Raw genomic sequence first — 21,251 nt, forward strand, 5'->3', positions numbered from 1 at the left:
GTCATCACTGGGAACTAGCTAATACAGAGAGGGGAGTGAGAGGAGAAGCTTAATATGTGAAATATGTCCTCACTTACATTCTCACTTAATTTGTGGTGCATCAAAAATTCCCAGGGGGAAAAGTCTAGAAGCCAATTTGATATGAGTTTATAATTGGTAAGAAGGGATTGATGACTCAATGTTTGTCAAGGGATACTGACAAATAGTGGCCTAAAAAGAAATAATAAATTAACTGGGTAGAGACTGTCACAAAGTGTCAGTTGTTGCTGAGATTTAATGGAGCTGAGATGAGGACTGATAAATATCTGCTGACAGGGGCTGTTTTAGTAACACAGTAGTTCAGGGGTCAGTTGACTAGAGAGTGAGTGTGACAGAGTACTAGAAACACAAACGAAAGCATGAAGGGAAACGGAGTGGGGAGAAGAAAAAGTCGGAGGAAGAATTGATGGTGATAAGTAGGTAGATAGATACATAGACAGATAGACAGAAAATAAATAGACAGATACATTAAAAATATGTGCATGATGTCAGGGGCTATGTTTTATTCTTTTCTCCTAAAGTATTCAATGGTAATGAATTCATACTAAGTGTTAACATATGACAAATCATGAATAAAAGAAAAATAACTCATTAAAGTTATCTACACTATAGAGTTCTCTACTATGAAGGAGTTAAACAGAATGTGTGCTAGTTCTGTTTTTAAACGTTCTCTCTCTTTTTTAATGGGGAGCTGTTATTTATTCTAACCAGTGAGAACTACCCCAATAGGTGCAAGAAACCAGATCGACTTTCCTTCAGAGGTCAGGTGCACTATACTTGAGTAAATCAGCTACATTATCACTGGAGACACGGATCCAGCCATCCTCCCGCACGTGGTAGAGGTTGATTGAACCTCCAGAGTAGACACCAAGGCAGGTGACTTGGTAGATGGCTTGGTGGGCCAGATCATAAGCCTGCTGGACGTCTAGGTCGTAGGACTAGACTCGATCCATGACTCCATAAGCATACACAGAACCAGAATCCACGGAGAAGGCTGTTCCGAGATGTGACTCCTCTCACTGTCTATACAGTAGAGGCCAGGCCTCTCTTATCCCAGTCACAGATCATCGTACCCATGGACAGCCTCATGCCTTTGTACTGATAGACCATGTTAGCAAGGAGTTTGGAGACCGCTGAGACAGAAATGCTTTCCTTATTTCGAAGTTCATAGATTCGACATTGTGGAGCCAACAACCGCTCCCAGAAGCTTCAATTGGCTGCACCCCCAACCATGGTGCCCAGAAGCTAAGGGTTGGTTTCTATTACTTTCTTCACTGTCTGGGAGGCAATATAAGCTCCTGCTGTGGCCCCGGAATCAGCTGCAACAATGACTCCATGGTGAAATTTGAAGGCCAGAGGAGTGGTTCCATGAAGCATTTCTATTCTCGGCTCCTCTAGGGCACCCCAGCTGGATGCTGCCAGGCTCAGCCCATTCCCTGGACTCCCCGGACCCAGGTCCAGCAGATCTGCATGACATCCGAGCACCCTTAATTGCTGGGCCATCTCTCTAGGCCCAAATTCTGTTTTTATTTGACAATGACAGAGCCCTATATTTTATGGTTGGTTTTTAAAAAGCAAACCAGAAACAGCATGATTTCTGAAAATCTCTTTTCTGACCTTGAACTATGTATATATGTAAAATAGCATCTTCTTGTTTATTGTTTATGCGGAAGATGTTTTCTTCCAGTTTCCCCTCCAATTTTTAAATACATTTATTTATTTATGTATTCTATTTATCCAAGTGCTGTGCCTACATGTATATCTATGTACTACATGTGTGCTGTGGGCGGCCAGAAGAGGGTATTGGCTCCTGGGGAACTAGAGTTGCAGTCAATTTTACAATTGGGTGCTGGGAATCTGGTTCTTGACTCATAGTTTGAAAATCTTTTCTGTATCAGGTTAAAGGAAAATGCACTATCTTTTGTCACTTGTATACAGCTATTTACATTTATATTCCTGATCTATTTAAAATTATTACAAGGTATAAAGTGTCTCTATTTTTCCACAAATATCTATGTACTTATCCAATCATCATTTTCATAAAAGCTTACTTGCTTTTATTTTATTTTTGTTTTCATTTACTATGTAGTTCAGTCTTGAATTTGTAATCCTCCTGCCTTAGCCCACTAAGCAATGACATTATAGCATATGCCGCCAACCCAGACATAAAAATTTATTTTTGTTCCAGTGTAGTAAGTTAATATTTTTACCATGTATTCAGAGTTATTTCTGTTTATTCTATTCTCTTATTGGTAGTTTTAAGCCATATTTATAATATTTTTATATCTGCTAGGATTAATAAGTCCTTGTTGCTTTTCTCATTTTCATGTTCCCATTGAGATTCTTAAGTGTTTATTTTTCCATATAAAATTAGTATTTGTCTATTTCCACCAATTTAAATTTCAATTGAAATTATAAAAGAAGTGTGTCACTTTTTATTGGAATTGTGTTAAGTTTAAGTTCTATTTGAGGAGGTTTGACATTTTAAAGATATTGAACATTCTTATCTAAAATTAGGACTGTCTTTCCATTTGCTTAATATCCATTTTTTGAGCAGGAAAAAATGACTTAGTGGGTAAAGGTGCTTGAGCCCGAGTTTGACTCCTGGGCCCCATATGGTGGAAAGAGAGCACTGGCTCAAAAGTTGCACACACACACAGACTCAGACACACACACACACACACACACACACACAAAATAAAAGTGTGCTAAATATGTGTTGGTGCCTTTTAAGAAGGTTTTAAATATTTCCTCACACCTAATTTTTATGTTGATTAGCTTTATTTTTTATTTTATTTTACTTTTAGATAGAATCTCACTGTGTAGCCAAGCTGGTCTGGAACTCACTATGTAGTTCAAATTGGACTCAAACTAATGGCAACCTTTTATTTTAGCCTCCCAAGTGCTACGATTATGGGGTGAGCTATACTGTCCACCTTATTTATTCACTTTTATCATGATTTGAGTAGTGCTAGAACGAGAGCTCAGGGTCTTGTGCATACCAGACAAGTGCTCTCTAACACTTTTCCGTATCTCTAAGCCCACAGTATGTTAGTTACAGGCACAGCTTTGTAAAGCATGTCTGTATGTCCTTTGGTGATCTTGGGAATTGGGTTTTGTTACATTTTGTTTCGTAATTCTGATTTTTATGTTGATTTTATTGCCTGTTCTCTTAAGTATTGTTTTATTATTTGAATTATTATTAATTACATATGGTCATTCAGACACATAGACATATCTTCTCCAAGTAGACATTACCTTCTAACTTTTATGCAATTAATAAATTTCTTTAGCTTCATTGCCCTGATTTCCATTTAAGTAAAATGTTACATAGTGGAAAGAGTAGACAACCTTAACTAGCTCCTGATCTTAGCAGAAAAGTCACTAGATTTTTGTATCAAAGCATTAAGGGGGAATTAGGAGATGGCTCAGTTGGGACCTGAGTTAGGATCCTTAGCACCCATATAAAAAACCAAGCACAGGAGGGTGTGCCTGTAATTCTAGCACTGTATAAACCAAGCACAGGAGGGTGTGCCTGTAATTCTAGCACTGTATAATCACAGACAGAAAAATCTCTAGAGCATGCTGGCCAGCTAGGCTAGTCACATAGATGGGCTCCATCTTTAAGAAGAAACCTTATCTCAAAAAAGAAGGTAGGTGGAGAGTGACTGAAGAAGACACTTGATACCAGTCTCTGGCCTCCACATGTTTGTTCATACCAAAGCACCTTCTTACATGTGGTATATAATGCACTTGGCCATATATTGCTAAGGATTTTGTATGAATATTTGTTATTACTCTGAAATTTTTTTCATGATAGATTACATGATGCTAGGAATCTATCCATTCTCTTGTATGCTTTCATATTTGTTTGTTGCTATCTTTTGCATGTATTTCTTGTCAGTTTTAATGTTTTTTTCCAATTTATAGTTTACTTTTCTTGAGTCTTTTCTCTCCTTTAGGTAGAATTGGAAACAAAGTTTTTGTTATGTACCTTCTGCTAGCTTCAAAGTCACAATCTTTCTGCTTCAATTTCCTGAGTGATGAAATTATGTTTGTATGCTCTCACATTTGGCCAGAGGTGACCCACACCTCGCTATCTTGCCTTCTGTAGGATAGCCAAATATTGATAAAATTCCATTGATTTTCTATTTTCCTCTTCATCTCCATTGTTCTTTTGACTTTAAGCTCTGCTTTGCTCTCAGTTTTCTAGTTGCTTGACAGGTAAAGCTAGGCCATCTTCCCTTATGTAGGCATTTATTTCTCTGAGCTTCCCTTTTAAACCATATTCTGTTGTATCCTGTTTTGTATGCTGTATTTTTCACTTTTGCACAAAGATCCTTCCAGGTTTTCTTTTTAATTTCTCTTTCTATGTATTTGTGAATTTCCAAATGTTCTCAATGTTGATCTCTAACGTTCTATCACTGTGGTAAGAAAAGTAACAGACATTACTTCAATCTTACATCTTTGATAAGAGTTATGACATCTCCTTTATATCTACAATGCTGTTTGTAACAACAACTAGATAAATAGAGGCCATGAATTTGAAAGAGAGAAAAGTAGGAGAATGAATGGGAAAGTTTGGAGGGAGGAAAGGGGAAATAAAATAACTATATCATAATCTCATTTTTAATTTTTTTTATTCATTGAAAATAGATTTTTTTCCTCATACAATAAATCTTGATTACAGTTTTCCCTTCCTCTACTCCTCCCAGATCCTTCTGATCTCCTCTCCTCTCTGGATCCACCCTCTTTCTACGTCTCATTAGAAAAGAACAAGCTTCTAAGAGATAACAACCAAACATGACAAAAGAAAATAAAACAAAAGTATCACATGGATATGACAACCCAATAGAAGAAAACTAGCCTCAAGAGTAGGCACAAGAATCACAGACCCGCTTGTTCTCACAGTCAGGATCCTATGAAAACACTAACCTGAAAGCTATAGTGTATACACAGAGGAACTGGTGCAGACCCATACAGGCCCTGTGCAGCAGTGCTGCCTCAGTCTCTGTGAGTTCATATGAGCCTTGCTCAGTTGATTTAGAGGGCCTTGTTCTCCTGGTGTCCTCGAGGGCCTTGTTCTCTTGATATCCTCCATCCTCTCTGGCTCTTATACTCTTTCTGTCTCCTCTTCCATAGGGTTCCCTGAGCTCTGAGCGGAGCAATTTGATGGAGGGAGGAAAGGCAAATATATTATGATCTCAAAAATTAAAAAAATATTTTAATAACCAGAAAAAAGTTTTGACCTACTCTGTCCTGGATAATGATCCATATACATTTCAGAGGAATGTATATACATGTACACACATATATGGGTATGTGTATATAAAGGTACATGTATGTAGTGTAGATGCAGATATGTATATATGTATATATATATGTGTGTGTGTGTGTGTGTGTACATACACATAGACACATTTTAAGTTTTATCAGCATGCATGCACAAATTCCCAGAGAAAGCATGGTTGTTGAGATTTTCCATGAATAGTCAGAAAAATGTGTATTGTTTATCTTTGAGGCTGAAGGCAAATGAGTTGAGATACTGTTAAAGTAAGCATTGAACAGACTGTTAGTCATATGTTTATCAACAAAATATGAACCATTTGCTAATTAGATAGTCAATTATTTCAATGGTTTTAATTATGGGGGCCTTATGGGCTTGTGCCAATCCACTGTGAAGGGCCCACCATTTTATTGTAAATTTACTAAGAGGTCAGATTGTACTGCTATATGAACAAGCAGGATGATAGCCACCTTCTTTTATCTAAATAGGTTTTCCTATTTATCTAAATAGGTCTCCATCCGTGGAGCCATTTTAAAATATACATTAACTATTTTAGCAAGAAGATTTGAGAGCTCCCATATTTTTATACCAAATTATTAATGTTAAAGACTTGATTTCATGTCAACTTGCTACTCACTGGGTCACAGTATCCATGCACATTATAAAGTATTTCAGGCAATGGGTGGCATAGAAATAAAGGAGTGACATGGAAATTAAATTATACAGATAATTAAGTAAAACTGTGATAACAATGCAATCTTCTTTTTTTTAATTTTTGTTCAGCAACTTTCCAAAAGATATAGTGCATACTTGGTTTAAATTTAGAAGTGTTCTCATGTAACTTGAGTCTCCATGTTAATTGGTGCATGATGACTTGCCGGTTTGTGCAAATCAGCAGGTGTTAGATGTTATATGTATGCAGAATCTATGTTGTAGAGACACAAAAGTCAACAGAACCCTTTTATCTTTTTGTTATACTTAAGGCATGTTGATTTTCCAGTCTTGTCAAAGTCTGAACTTGTTTCTGATTTTTAAGTCTCTCCACAGCACATTTTCTTTTCCTTCTATCTCCCTCCTTTTCCTACACCTTTTCTCCTCCTCCTTATCTTTTCTATAATTCTTTTTAAAAGGGGAGTCCTTCCTACTCTTTTCATATTTCAAAATTGCTTCCTTTAGAAAATCTCATGCTAAATATCAACAGCCACCCACCCATGGCAGTGGTTGTCCTGTAGGTGTAAGGTTTAAGTGTCCTATATATACATTAGATTTGATTTTATGTTTTCTTGTACCATGGTGTTGTCTTGATGTTTTTCTTTATCACATCAGAATGCAGATCATAGTGACAGAAGCATAAGGCATAAGGTAGTGACAGCAGCAAGGGTTTTTTGAATGGTCCTACTAAGCTACTTGCTTTCATAAGTGTGGGCCTTAGCATGCTATGTAACCATGGTTTTTCTCTCTTTAACAACTGCCATTTCTCTTTCACAAATTGCCATTCAAATAGGTTAATATAACACAGGATATTAGGATTTCCCCCTGAACAACCTATACAGTGTGTGTGTGGGGGTGGTTATTTGATATACACAACTAATCAGTTTTAAGACCAGGATCATTCCCCTGAGCATAGAATTTATGCTAGAATTCAGACATGTGATTCATTTTAAGACACAGATAGGTCTGAGCCAAGAAAATGGATACAAAGGCACTTTAAAGCAGATGCTATTCCCATTCCCATTACTTCTAGAAAGTTCTTAAATTCCATCTTACTCTGCTGACTGTGTAGGATGCTTCATTGCACACAACTGAACAAATGTGGTATGAAAACCTCAGCTCAAAGATCATGGTACCCAACTAGCAGTAACTGAAAATGCCTGCTTGCCATCAAGTAGAGTCCTCCCTTAGCAAGTCAAACAATTTAAGAAGGCTCTTCAGGGATGATGATCATTGTTCATACACACTCCTTGCTGAATTAACTTTTGTACTCCCTTGTAGAGGGAGATGGCTCCCCATCCAAAATATTGTTTATGGGGGGATACATTATCAACCAAGAGGAATTATCATTATTAAGAAGTTGTGGAAAGGTTGAATATGTACACAAGGCTCTTGGGGGACATCAGTGTAACTCTTAATCGGTTTGGAAAATGACTTGAGAGTGTGGAAACAGGAACTGACGATAGGGGTGAAGATAAAATTTACCATGTATAGTCTGAATTTTCGCCTGTCTTAGCATCTTTTCTGTTGTTAATAACACACTACCACAAATTTAAAAAGTTATAAAGACTCTTATTTTGACAGTTATTTCTGGGTCAAGGTAAAAGAGTCACATTTCGTTATTACTGTCTTTGCTTCTTGCAGAGTCCCAAGGATAGACAGAACTATTTGGCAAGAGACACAAAACATGTGTCTTAGTAATGTTCAGTGTGTTTAATTTTAAATTTTTTCATATATGAATCCCGTTTATTTTGGTAAAATACACCTCTTTATCCCTCTTTTATCCCCTTATTCCATTGCCCTTCCAACTTCCCTCCCAAATCTATGCAGGCATACACAGACACAGGCACACACACACATACACACACATGCATGCACATATGTACACACATGCACAGACTCTACTGAGTTCAGTTAGTTGCCTGCTTTCAAGGTCCTCCACTATAGTAGAATCAACCTATCAGGGGCACCACTTCTGAGTAAAACTGACTTTCTCTTTCCAGGCAGCCAATGATTGCTTGTAGCTTCTTAACTATGTGTGTGACATTGTGAACCATCCTCACCTTATTCATGGTGGAATATTGACCAGAGTAATCTTCTGCAGACCTTGTGTAGGTAACCATAGACATTGAGAGTTCATGAGTGCAACTGCTGGAATGTCCAGAAGACAGTTTTTCATCTTTCTGCCCTAGCACCTATCCTTGATAATCTTCCCTTCAACTTTTCCACATTGTTCCCTGATCCTTGGGGAAGAGAGTGTGATACAAATGACCCATTTGGGGATGAGCATTCCACAGTCACTTATTCTCTGCATGTTGGTGATCTGTGGTTCTTTGTGTTAACCACCACAACAAGCTTCTCTGATGAGGAGTGTGAGCTAGACTGAGCTATGGCTATAAGGATAAGTATTTTAGAAACAGTTAAAAAGTATATAGTTTAGCAAAATAACAGTAGTATGTTCTCCCCTAAGGTCTATGATCTTTCTAATGATGAGTTTTAGGACAGGTTTACTCACACAAGGTAAAAGTTCCCACCTATTGAGTGGACCTTAAATCCCACCAGACAGCTCTTGACTACCCCCAAGACATTTGTGCTACTAATGAACCACTGGGTATATCTTACTGAGTTGCTAATGTAATTCACATGGTTCGTAGCAGGATAAGACTGTACTTTTTCTCTCCTGGAAGCCTGCATAGCAACTTGCAGTAGTGTGAAAGCTGGCCATCAGGGAGAGGCTTCCAGTTCAGTTCCAGGTTGATTTTTCCAAGTCTGTGACCAAAGTGTGTGGCATCTTACCCTCAAGTGCTGGTGGTCAACAAAGTGCAATGACAATACCATGTATTGTTTTGGGAGTCTATTAAACGTGCCTGACCAACAACTCAAAGGGAGTCTGCTCCTCCATGTAGAACAATTCCATATATATGCACACGCACACACACACACACACACACACACACACATATGGACATTTATACAATGCTAGGTTTCGATGTGGCTTTTAAAAACATTCTTAATATTATTTATCCCTATTCCCACCCTCAGTTTGATAAAGTATCCAAATCATAAGAATAAAGCTCAGAAAGTTCTCAGAGAATGAACAAACCTGTGCACCATAACATACCTATATAATAATAGTAATAGTAATAATAAAATGATTTAAAAAGAAAACACATTTAAAAAATTAAAAAGTTTAGACTGATCTCTTTTCTGTGTGGGCGGCTCTTCTGGAAGCCGGGAACGGCCCCGAAGATGGAGGGGGATGGGTGATGGGCGGGTGGTCCCAGCCAGGGACCCAATCTCACCTGAAGCTGGGCTCGCTGGGTTGGGGTCTTGGAGGGGCTGATCTCTTTCCTGTGTGGGCGGCTCTTCTAGAAGCCGGGAGCGGCCCCGAAGATGGGGGGGATGGGTGATGGGCGGGTGGTCCCAGCCGGGGACCCAATCTCACCTGAAGTTGGGCTCGCTGGGTTGGGGTCTTGGAGGGGCTGATCTCTTTCCTGTGTGGGCGGCTCTTCTGGAAGCCGGGAGCGGCCCCGAAGATGGAGGGGGATGGGTGATGGGCAGGTGGTCCCAGCCGGGGATCCAATCTCACCTGAAGCTGGGCTTGCTGGGTTGGGATCTTGGAGGGGCCTGAAGCTGGGCTCGCTGGGTTGGGGTCTTAAAAAAAATTAAAAAGTTTAGAGAGATAGCCCAGGGGTTAAGAGCACTGGGTGCTCTTCCATAGCACCTGGGTTCAATTCCAAGCCCTAAATTGTGGCTCACAACTGTCTGTAACTCTAGTTCCAAGGGATATGAAGCCTTCTGGCTTCTATGGGCACTAGGCATATATGTGGTGCACAACATACATGCAAGCAAAACATCCTTAAGAATCAAAATAAATCTAAGTAAATAAATGGAATTTATTTAAAGAACTAATATAAATAAAATGTTTTAATTTACTTGGTGTGTGTGTGTGTGTGTGTGTGTATACACGCCACAGTATACTTGTAGAGTACAACTTGTAGGAGTCACTTCTCACCAGGTAGTTCCTGGAGACGGAACTCAACTCACCAAGCTTGACAGCCGAAAATCAAATTATAAAACTGAAAAGTTATAATTATTGATGTTAAAAATATGATAGAATGAACATGACAGAAGACAGAGCTTGCATACAATGAATAGAATTTGCCCAATCTTCAAAATAGAGAGATAACAGATTGAAAGGATTTCACAGACTATGGGAAAACAAAAGACAACGTCTGTCTTATAAGTTTCAGAAAGAGGGAAGAAAAAGTGAAACTGAACATTCAAAAGAGTAATTAATCAAGATATCCCAAATTTATGCAAGGTATACACATAGATTCAAGAAGTGGAATGATACTCTGATAGATAAATCAAATGAAATGCATGCTAAAGATCATCATACACTTCTGAAATGAAAAAATTATAAAGCTTCTAGAGAATAATAATAAATTAGTTATATGTCAATATTCATCATGCATATGTATAGAATACTGTACCAAATTGAATAGCAATGTGTTTTCATTGGAAAATATGTACACTAAAAGTATGTACCAGACATTTTTAACTGTTAAAATAAATTAACTCTTAACTACTAATTCCATATCTGTTGAAACATATTTATAGAATGGCACAATCAATCAAGACAGGCACAGATGTAAACAAAACAAAAGTGAAAACATTTATTGCAGTATGCTTAACCTTAAAAATATATTAGAGAGGGCTACCATGACAGTTCAGTAGTTACAAGCATTTATTTCTCTTTCAGAGGACCTGAGTTCAGGTCCCAGGACCCAGGTCAGGTGGTTTACAGTAAACTTTAACTACAGCTTCAGGGCATCTGACACTTCTGGACTTCACAGGCAACTGTACTGACATGTGCACATCCCCACATATAATAACATGTAAATAAAAATAAAATTCTTTTAAAATTCTACCATGGAAATTATGACAGCATTTGATTTCAGTTTCATGTTGTGGTAGCATATGTTTTGATTGTATAATAATTCATTTTTATCCCCATATACTTATTTTTTGTACTTATCACTAAAGTGGAAAAATGGGGTGCAGTGGTAGGACTGGTCTCAGATAAGGGAAATACTAAATTTTGATGAAGGACTTCATAATGCCTGTATGAAGAAAGAACTCATTTCTGCCCATCACATGAGAGGGCTGGAAGCAGATGTTTCTGCAGAGTCTCAGGTAAAATCCTAACCCAGTGACAAGTTGACCTCACCTTTGGGGAACATAACTTAAGAGTTCAAGTGATCCATGATAGTCATTGGACTGTAGAACTCAGAAAAGAAATGAGTGCTCTTTAAGCCCCTAAGTTGGAATAGATTTTTCATGTATTTGTCGAAAAGCAAGAAGCAGTCATTGCCGTTATTGCTGAATTGAATATGCTATGGTTAAAATAATTCTGCGAATTACCTAATCTGTTGGAGAGAATGGTGAACTAATTTTTGGCTCAGGCATGAGCATGTTTGTCTCTAAGGTGTAAGATCTCATTAATACAGCCAGAAGCAGTGTGGAGAATTCTCACTATTGTCTATGGAGATTAATTAATTAAACAATCAATTAAGTAAGTAAGATGGGTCCATAGTCAACATAGTCAATGGGGAGGACTGGGATGATAGAGGTGACTCTCAGGCTCTATCCATTAAATGAGGTGAAGCTGGTGGTTCCACGGCCTCCTGTGTGGCAACAGCAGACAAGCAAATCCAGAGGGACAGGAATTTCGGGAAGGCCTCTGAGTTAAAGAGAATTGATTATGAAGGATCTGGTGTGAGAGACTTTCTCCAAGACATAGGCTCTAATAGCAGCTAACCAAACACTCAGTGTCCAGAACCTTAAATTCTCTCCTCTCTCTCTCTCTCTCTCTCTCTCTCTCTCTCTCTCTCTCTCTCTCTCTCTCTCTCTCTCCCTCTCTTTCTGTTTGTTTAGCAACACATTAATAAATTCTGGATTCATCAAACCATTTACAGATCTTTAAAAACCAATGAATTAACATCTGCATGCATAGTTTTCTGCACTGTGACAGGTACATATGGCCTCAGTGGTCACATACCTACAGTTCAACTACAAAGCCTAGGAAACAATGAGAATTTCTAAACAACATGATTCAAAATTTTCAGCAACTTCTTCTGCCAGTTGTAGGGTATTCACCAGAGAAGACTGCATGGACATGGGTTTAAGCCAATAGAAAGTTTATTAACCAGCTGGCTACTATACGGGTTGTTCTTTATCCCAGTGTAGCCCTGAGCCTTTCTCAGGGTGAGCTTTTTAGCACAAAAACCATGCTCTGGGTTGACATACTTAGTTAACAAGAACAGTTGGCCAGAAGCAGAACTACAGAAGCCCAAAGCAAGATTAGTACATTTAGAAACATTCCCAGAACTATGGACTTTGATGGGTTAGGCCATTGTTTTAGTGTTGGCTGGCGGTGTCTATATGCTGAGTTTTACAGGCTGAGTGGCATTTCTATCATAGAGTCAGTTGTGCTAATGTCTGGGGGCCTACCAAGGTCTGGAGCCCTGTTAAATTCCTTACTGGTCTTAGTGCATGAGTCAAATTATGGGCTCATCCCGTTTTAATTTAAGATGCAGGGTCCTCGTGTTCGTCTATTTAGAATGAGAATTAAAGGCCCATCCAGTGCTGATAGCAGAGGAGTTAGCCAGGGAGATCAAGAGATTGGTACCAGTTATTTACCCAACCTTGGCATGGTTTTCTCTAATTCTCCTGATCAACTAGCATAGAAACAAGAGGTTTTTCCAAAGCCAAACATAGTTTCCTTTATTTCATGAGAAGTATGATCATTTCTGCAAGGGAATCTAACTGTTGTTTTAATACCTCCAGGTCTTGATCAACCTGTCAACTTAGTTTGGAAAACATCAGAAAAGATACATTTAGTCAAACCATTGGTACAAGCCCACCAAGTAGTCTCAGAGACTCGGTAATATTGCTGTTATCCAGAAGAATTAACCTATAAGTCAGAATAGCAGGCATCAGAATAAGGGAAAGTGCCTAGGTTAAAGGTTTGGGACATTAGACAAGTTTCAGTCTTTTGTAAGTCCTCAAACATTAATCTGTCACAAAGAGTTGTCAGTAAATAGGCTGACAGTCTGGTTAGTTCCCATCCCTATGTAGTACAGTCTAAGCATAACCAGGAAGGCATAGAATCTGATTCCCCAAGTTCTTCCTCTTTCTCAAAGACTAGAATGTTGTGAAGGAACTTTTCAGGAAGTCTCAGTTTTATAATCCCAGTTTTTGTAATGGAAATGCCCTTGTTTTAGCAACTTGGGGGCCAGCCAGAAGGCATGCGTAGAGTTATAAACTCTATTCATATCTTAGAAGATAAATTCCCATTTTTCCTTTTCTCCATACAACCAGGCACTTAAAGTGGGCATCAGTGAGCAAAGGTCAAGATGAAATAGGGGTTGCTGGTCTGTAGTCACATTTGCTAATACTTTCCCTGTGTCTGTCTTCCTCAGTTTCCAGTTCAGGCCTGAGGGCAGTGGGGGTTGGACCATGACCCTGTATATGTACCAAACACAAGTGTCAGGAGGTAAAGGGACAGGGAGTGGAAGGGCCCTGTGAAACTTTCATTTCAATGGGACATAGTCCAGAGACAGTGCATTTGACATCAGCATCTATGGCTTCTGCTTTCTTGACCTGCATGTGGTGGCTCCATGGTGTGACGCCAGCTACCTTGGCTGTCATAGAAGTGGAGAGAATCACCTCACAGGGCCCTTTACAGGTTAGTTTAAGCGTCCCTTTGGCTACTCTCTTGACCCAGATGTTATCACTGTATTGAACAAGGGGTCATCTGGGTCTCTAGGACAGTTCAATGAATAGCCTGTGTGGAGAACTGGAGGGCCTGTAGTGGCGTGAGAAACGAATGGATAGAGAGGACAGCCAACTGCGGGTCTCTGAGCCTGGGAAGCGGTGGGGGAGGTCTTCCAAACATAGTCTCATGGGGGTTAAATCTTTTCCTATAAGGGATGCAGCAGGTCAAAAGCAAAGCAAAGAAAGGAGGTCAATCCATCCTTTGCTAGACTCTAATGAGAGTTTTGTTAAAGTGTCTTTTAATGTCCTGTTTATCCTTTTACCTGTCCAGAACTCCGAAGTTTTAAATCTATGTCTAAAACTTTAGCTAGTAATTTAGAGGGTCTGGCTGTGAAAGCTAGACCACTGTTGGACCCCATTACTAGAGGGAGGCCAAATCAGGAATCAGTTCCTGGAGGGACTTTTTAGCTACTATTTGAACAGTTTCAGTTTGGGTTAGGAACACTTTTACCCATCCAGAAAAGGTATCTTTTAAAAAGTAGCAAGTACAGGGGCTGGAGAGATGGCTCGGAGGTTAAGAGCACTGGTTGTTCTTCCAGAGGTCATGAGTTCAATTCCCAGCAACCACATGATAATTCACAACCATCCGTAATGAGATCTAGAGTCCTCTTCTGGCCTGCAGGAACACATGCAAACAGAAGACACCTTGATCTGAGCTACTTGGAAAGTTGTGTGGGTCCCAGATGAGTAGCCTGGTGAAAGTCAGTTACCAGGGTCCTGACAGTTGTTTCTGGGAGAATGATCTTTCCTTTTGGTGTCCTCCATCAACCTGAGGCTTTGAGCTGTCCCTTTCTTCTTTACCATGGAGTCTCAGGCAGCACTGAGTCATGTTATGTCATCAGAACATCAATAGGCTCCACTGGTCTTAGGGCTGTTGTTGGTCAGTCAGGTGAGAAGCCCAGCAGCAGAGGACAGCAATTTGTAGGGGAAATCAAATAACGTCTAGGAGGGCCAAGATTTTTAAAATAAGTAGTGAGAAGACCTCTTTCTTTCTTTCTTTCTTTCTTTTTTTTTTTGGCTTTACGAGACAGGGTTTCTCTGTATTGTTTTGGAGGCTGTCGGACCATCCCGGCCTTGAACTCACAGAGATCCGCCTGCCTCTGCCTCCCGAGTTCTGGGATTAAAGGTGCGTGCCACCACCGCCTGGCTTTTTTTTTAAAGATTTATTTATTGATTGATTGATTATGTATACATTGTTCTGCCTGCATGGATGCCTGCTGGCCAGAAGAAGGCACCAGGTCTCATTACAGATGGTTGTGAGCCACTATGTGGTTGCTGAGAATTGAACTCAGGACCTTTGGAAGAACAGACAGTGCTCTTAACCTCTGAGCCATCTCTCCCACCCGAGAAGCCCTCTTTCTTCATGGATCATACCATGAATATTCCTGAAAGTAAAAGCATTCCGACTTTTATATGTGTGTATATGTATATGGTGGTAGACTTTTCTCCATCTGAGAGCCTGGGTCAGATAAATCAGTTCTCTCTGGGATGAGCTACCTGGCTTGGGTCCAAATCAGTTAAAGTGACTGCTGCAGCTCCCAGGTACCTGTTCTTATCTTTCATCACCTGACAGTCATGGATGATCAGCTGCATCATCAGGAAACAGGGTAGCCAAATTAACGGTGGAGGCAGTAGGTTTCTCAAATCAGACTCGAGGGTGGGCCAAGAGTAGGGTCTTGGACTGGGTCACACAGGCATTAGACAGCCAGTGTTCTGGTGCTGTGAGTATACAATCTTGACGCAGAGTTACCTTGCTCGATTTCTTCCATTAAACTAGTATTAGCTGCCACAGCTCTTTGACAGGTGAGCCATCCTGTGGCTACAGGGTCCAATTGTTTGGACAGGTATGTCACAGGGTGCTTCTATGGGTCCCAAAGTTTGGATTAAAACCCCCTTTGTCTTTTGTTTAGTCTTAGTACAGATTAGGAGCTGGTGTATAGAGGCCTTGCTGTTTCCACAAACTCTGGTATCCAGAGGCAGAAATAGATGTACCTAGGAACTCTTTGTCTCTTAGTCCTTGGAGTTTGGATCTGAAGGATGGCAGCAATCTTATCTGAGACAGGATGCTTTTACCTCTCCTCTGCTGGTAGCCAAGATAGGTAGCCTTTCATAAAGTTGGGCTATTTTAGCTGACATCTTGTAGCCCAAGGTCTGTAACTCTTGCAGCAGTCCTCAGTGGCCCTTTTATAATCTATTTTCCCGGTAAACATCTGGCAGAAGGGCAGGAGGTCTCTATTTAATGTATTTAAATCCTGGGGAAACCTGGTCCAGGTATGTTGCCCACTGTAACCTCCCACTGGGTCTGTACATTTAAAGGCAGAGATGGGTTGACTCATCTCTGCCAATGGGAAGCAGAAGAATGTGCCTTTCAGGTCCAAGATAGTATACAATTGTTTCTCTGTAGGAGTCAGTCTCATGAGAATCGGAGGTCCCAGGTTTCTTCACAGGCAGGAGAGCTGTATTCCAGTGTGACTGTGACTGGCAGGGGACCAGGATTCCTGTCTCTTCCAAACAGGGAATATGGATTGCAATTTCCCCTTTTGTGTCCAGGGTCATTGGGTATTGTTCAATATGGACAGGGGTAGCTGAACTGGTAGGAACGTGATACTGGGTCAGTCCTGTGGTGGTGGGGCGTTGCTTTCTGCTTACATGTCTGGGAATCATTATCAGTTTGAGAGTCCAATTGTATCTTAAGATTGGAGGCAGAACTTTTAGCGAGGAGGTATTCTTCTGACAGAGGGTGGGACACCAAAAGTTTGCTGGGTATCTGTAAGTATAACTGTGTCTCATCATCAGAAGGTGATGGTAGCTTTCAGTTTAGGCAAAAGGTCTTGTCCCAATCATTTGTCTGTTGTTAACACCCTTTGAGCTACCTCAGGCAACTGGAACCTGCTTATACCTTTAAGGTTTTTTTTTTTAACTTTTATAACTTTTTCTACTATCTAGGGCCAACTGGGTGACAAAGGAAATATTTTTAGTAGTTGTCTTTAATCCTTTAAAAAGGACCTAGTTAAAGTTGTTTAAAGTCTCCTTGGTCAGTAAGTTTTGAACAGAAGGGAAAATCTATTCTGTCCAGGCTGCATTGTCTGGAAATGATCCTCCTGCCCGGTCCAGGGTCCTGGTTGTTTTTTATATTGTTGTTGTTTTTGTTTTTTGCTGTTGCTTGTTCATTTGTTTTACTTTTTTAGAGAATGGTATATTTCATGAATCATTGATTAAAAAGGAGACATAATCCATGAAAGAGAAGGAAGGGAATTTTCTCTTTTCCTTCTGGCTCATGCCGGGGTAACTCTCCCCCCTTCCTGGGACTGCTTAGAGCAGGCACAGAGCTGAGGGGATGCTCACCTGGGGGAACTATTTCCCCCTCTCCCTGTGTGCACTCTCAGATGGCAGGTAGCCCTGGATGAGAGGTCCAGTACCTCCCACCTCCACATAAGGTCCAACCCTGACCTTGATCAGAAGTCAAGCAACAAAGCAAGCAAATGTTCCTGCTCCTGCAGTGGGACAGGTGGAGGATATTTTGGGTCTCTGGGTGACCTGGCAGAGAAATTTGCAACTTCTCTCCTATTTCGAATAGAAGGCATCTTAACCAGATTCACCTCTGTAGGTGACAGACCAGGAGACTTTTTAACTCTTTTCTTTTGGGGGTAGAGGTATCAGAACTCCCTAAAGTGTAAGGCAGCAATTAATCAAAGAGATCCCTTGGAACCTGGAATATCTCAGGTTGTGCACCCCTTGTGAGTCCCCCAACTCAGGTCCCTGCGGTAATTTGAATGTAATTGACTCCCATAAGCTCATAGGGAGTGTCACTATTAGGAGGTGTGGCTTTGTCTGAGTATGTATGGCCCTGTTGGAGGAAGTGTGTCACTGTGGGGGTAGGCTTTAGGGTTTCCTATGCTCAAAATACCATCCAGTGTCTCAGTCTAATTTCTGTTGTCTTCTGATCCAGATGTAGCCAGTACCATGTTTGTCTGAGTGCCCCCATGCTCCTCATCATGATGATAATAGACTAAACCTCTGAAAAATGCAAGCTGCCATCTCTATGAACTCTTCCTTTTTAAGAGTCGCCATGGTCATAGTGTCTATTCACAGCAATAGGAATCCTAACTAAGATAGTCCCTAACAGTAGAGGGCACAGGTCTTAAACCAAGGGAAGGGGAGGATCTCACTTCAGAGAATACCACTAGTCAATATAAGGAAATGAAACTGGCAGAGACACATAGAAAGACACAGACAGTCAGTCAGTCAGTCAGTCAGTCAGACAGACAGACAGACAGACAGACAGAGACACACACACACACACACACACACACACACACAGTAAAAACAACCAGGGATGGCCACCGCATGTTCATACACCTGAACAGAGAGAGGGATCCAGTGATGTCTCACATGGATCCATGACTCAGGATTAGCAGCCGTGTCCCACCTCTCTCCTATGTGCCCAAGCACAAGGTTCCTTAACCAGATTCACCTCTAGAGGTGACAGACCAGGCATTTTAATTTATTTCCTTTTGGGGTAGACGTATAGACCCCTCTGAAGCATTAGGCAGCTATTGATCAAAGGGCGCCCTGGGGATCTGGAACATCTCTGGTTATTCATCCCCTGGGAGTCCCCTGACCACCGTGCTCTTCCTCACTCCAGGGTCTCTGAGATACCCAGTGTCTCCAGGTCTGGTCTCCAGGATCTCGGTGGAGCCTCCAGAAATGTTGTGTATTCAACAGAGAAGATTGTTCAGACATCCTGCAGCTACAATGAGTGTTCAGGATCCCAGTGTAGCACTAAACCATTCTCACGGTGAGTTCTTAAGCACAAAAACCATGTACTGTAATGACATACTTCAGTTAACAAGAACAGTTAGCCAGAAGCTGAGCTACAGAAGCCAAAACAAGGTTAGATCATTTTGAGGCTTTCCCAGATCTAAGGACTTACATGGGTTAGGTCCTTGTCATAATTTTTGGCAGGTTGTACTATTTATATGCTGAATTTTACAGCCTAAATGGAGTCAGTTGTGCTAAGGTCTGGGGCCCTGTTATACCAAGGAATAACTGACTTTACAGTCAAGCCAGCTTTTCTATTAGTCTCTTGGTTTCTAAAAATTGTATGTTTCGGCAGTATTTATGAAACTTGTTTATGCTTTGCAAATAAGGTGACTGTTAAGAGAAGCTTTTTCTTTGCTAGCTGCTTTGGTTTATCCCCCGCCAGCCGTCTGGGCTCTGCCGCTTTGTAGTCCCCAAATAAACACACAGGAGGCTATATTAACTATGAAGCTGTTGTCCTTGCTTGTTTCTTACTGGCTAGCTCTGACTTAAGTAATTACCCCATAATTGTTAATCTAAGTATGTCTCTTACCGGAGAGGTTTCCGGGCCTCCTACCCCATGGCGTTACATCTCGAACTCTCCTGTGTTTCTCCTTCCTAGAATCCTCCTGGACTCCTAGCCCCACCTATCTAGATTCCTATTGGCCAGCAGTAATTTATTGACATATACACAGGACTTCCCCAACAGTGACTGAAGCAGAAGATGATAAAAAATTAATAGGAAGAATCAATGAGTGAATGTATCTGCTAATTCATATCCTGTAGTGTTTAGGTATGGAACATGAATATCTAAAAGGAGACAGGAAGCTTTCTCTCTGAGGACTAGCTGTCATAGAACTTGAACAAACTATTCAAGGCACTAAGGGACCAAAGCAATCTATACATTTACCTAGGTATAACATTTATGGATCACAGCAATAGACAGAATGTCAAGGTATCTCAAAAGGTGCAATAGTAGACTTACATTTTGAGGTAAACAATAGCTATCTAGTTGAACTTAAAGACAATCTCAATAAGAAGGAATAATACCTGCAGTATCATACCTTTGACTGGTAGTCATGGAACCTAGAGTAGAACTAGTACTACCACTTTCCTAAACTAGTATAATTTCTAAATGCATTTATAAATGCTTATCCTTAAAACTGTGTAAGTATAAGTGTCTAATTATCACTCTTCTCCCTAATCAAAGCAGTTTCTTTTTCAGCAGAGGAAGACCATACAGAAATCTACAACTGGTCAAAATGCAGAGAACAAACGGCTGCGGGGCCCCAGCCGTAATTGATCCATCTAGAATATAGCCCTCACTGAAGGCTCAGGGAACATCGCAGAAACAGGAGAGGAAAGACTGGAAGAGCCAGAGGACTCGCATGTCACTGGGAGGTACTGCCATCTATATATGGCAGGGGAGCTGCACCAATGTTACCCTAACGATAAGCATACCTGAAAAGAACTAACACAATGACCCTATCAGTTGACCTGCCAACAAGACTTGGGGAAATCTCACAAGGCTTTACCCCCAGATGAAGAACTACAGGGAAGAACTATAGCAGCATAATGGTTGCTGAGAGATGAAGAATAAGCCTTTCACCGAACTAAGTCCCTAGCAGGATATACAATCCTTAGTGGTCTGTTCTAAACACATACACCTATGAGAAATGCCAAACAGACTTATCAGGTTATATTTATATGAAATCTATATGTATGTATATATGTATGTATGTTTGTATACATACATGTGTGTATGTATGGATACATATGAGATAATAATTGAAGAAGAAGATGATGATGATGAAGAGGGAGAAGAAGAAGACAAGCATTTGAGAGGGAGAAATACAGGATGAGTTGGAGTCAGTTCAGCAGGAAATGATGCACATGATGTAATACAGAACTCACATACGAAATTCTAAAATAAATTACATTAACAACTACAATAATGTCTAGTAGTATGGAGCCAAGCCTATGACTACAAAAATAGGACTGTCTACTACAGGCATGTTGATTCACAATTACAGAGGCACACTACTCTTCCTTCTTTTTCTGTTCCCATTTCCTCACTTTTCTTTGTTTTCTCTTCTTTTCTCCTCTTGGCATAGCCAAGGTACCTTGTGCACATTTATGAATCAAACATTACCTTGTTTTTGCTAGTTTTACTACAAAGTGGTTATGGACTAGGACATTGGCATATTCTGTATCAAATACTCTACATTCCCAGGAGGTTTGGACAATCAGTATAGTTTAGACTGAAATGTGAATATCCAAGGAGCTCATCTACAAATTATAGGTGACATCATCTTCAATACAAACTCAATAAGAAGTTAATAGGTGTTGGATGATTTTGAAAACTCATGTACTGGTCCACAGACATAGGCATCTATTGTACACTATATGCTGAAGTCCAATTTTCTACACTTTATTCATCATATGAACTCAATTTCTTTTCAAGTGTGTCAACCTCAAACCTAACGTTATGAATGGAATAGATTAATGGAAAAATATACCTTGTCTGAGTCAAATTGCACAAATAAGTAGCAGGGTTTGCTTCTATTTTTTT

The 21,251-nt window shown here is 40.3% G+C and overlaps 1 long non-coding RNA gene and 1 pseudogene across 1 annotated transcript; one reads left to right on the forward strand and one right to left on the reverse strand.

Moving 5' to 3' along the window:
* Positions 1 to 794: 794 nt before the first annotated feature.
* Positions 795 to 1,542, reverse strand: LOC101844866 (annotated as a pseudogene).
* A 16,987-nt stretch (positions 1,543 to 18,529) lies between these two features.
* On the forward strand, positions 18,530 to 20,631 carry LOC121135240. The gene is made up of 2 exons (XR_005872442.1): positions 18,530 to 18,677; positions 19,908 to 20,631. It is a non-coding gene; the product is annotated as an uncharacterized LOC121135240 (long non-coding RNA).
* Positions 20,632 to 21,251: the final 620 nt, after the last annotated feature.

The sequence above is a fragment of the Mesocricetus auratus genome, unplaced genomic scaffold (assembly GCF_017639785.1).
Source record: "Mesocricetus auratus isolate SY011 unplaced genomic scaffold, BCM_Maur_2.0 Super-Scaffold_100033, whole genome shotgun sequence".
Lineage (NCBI taxonomy): Eukaryota > Metazoa > Chordata > Mammalia > Rodentia > Cricetidae > Mesocricetus > Mesocricetus auratus.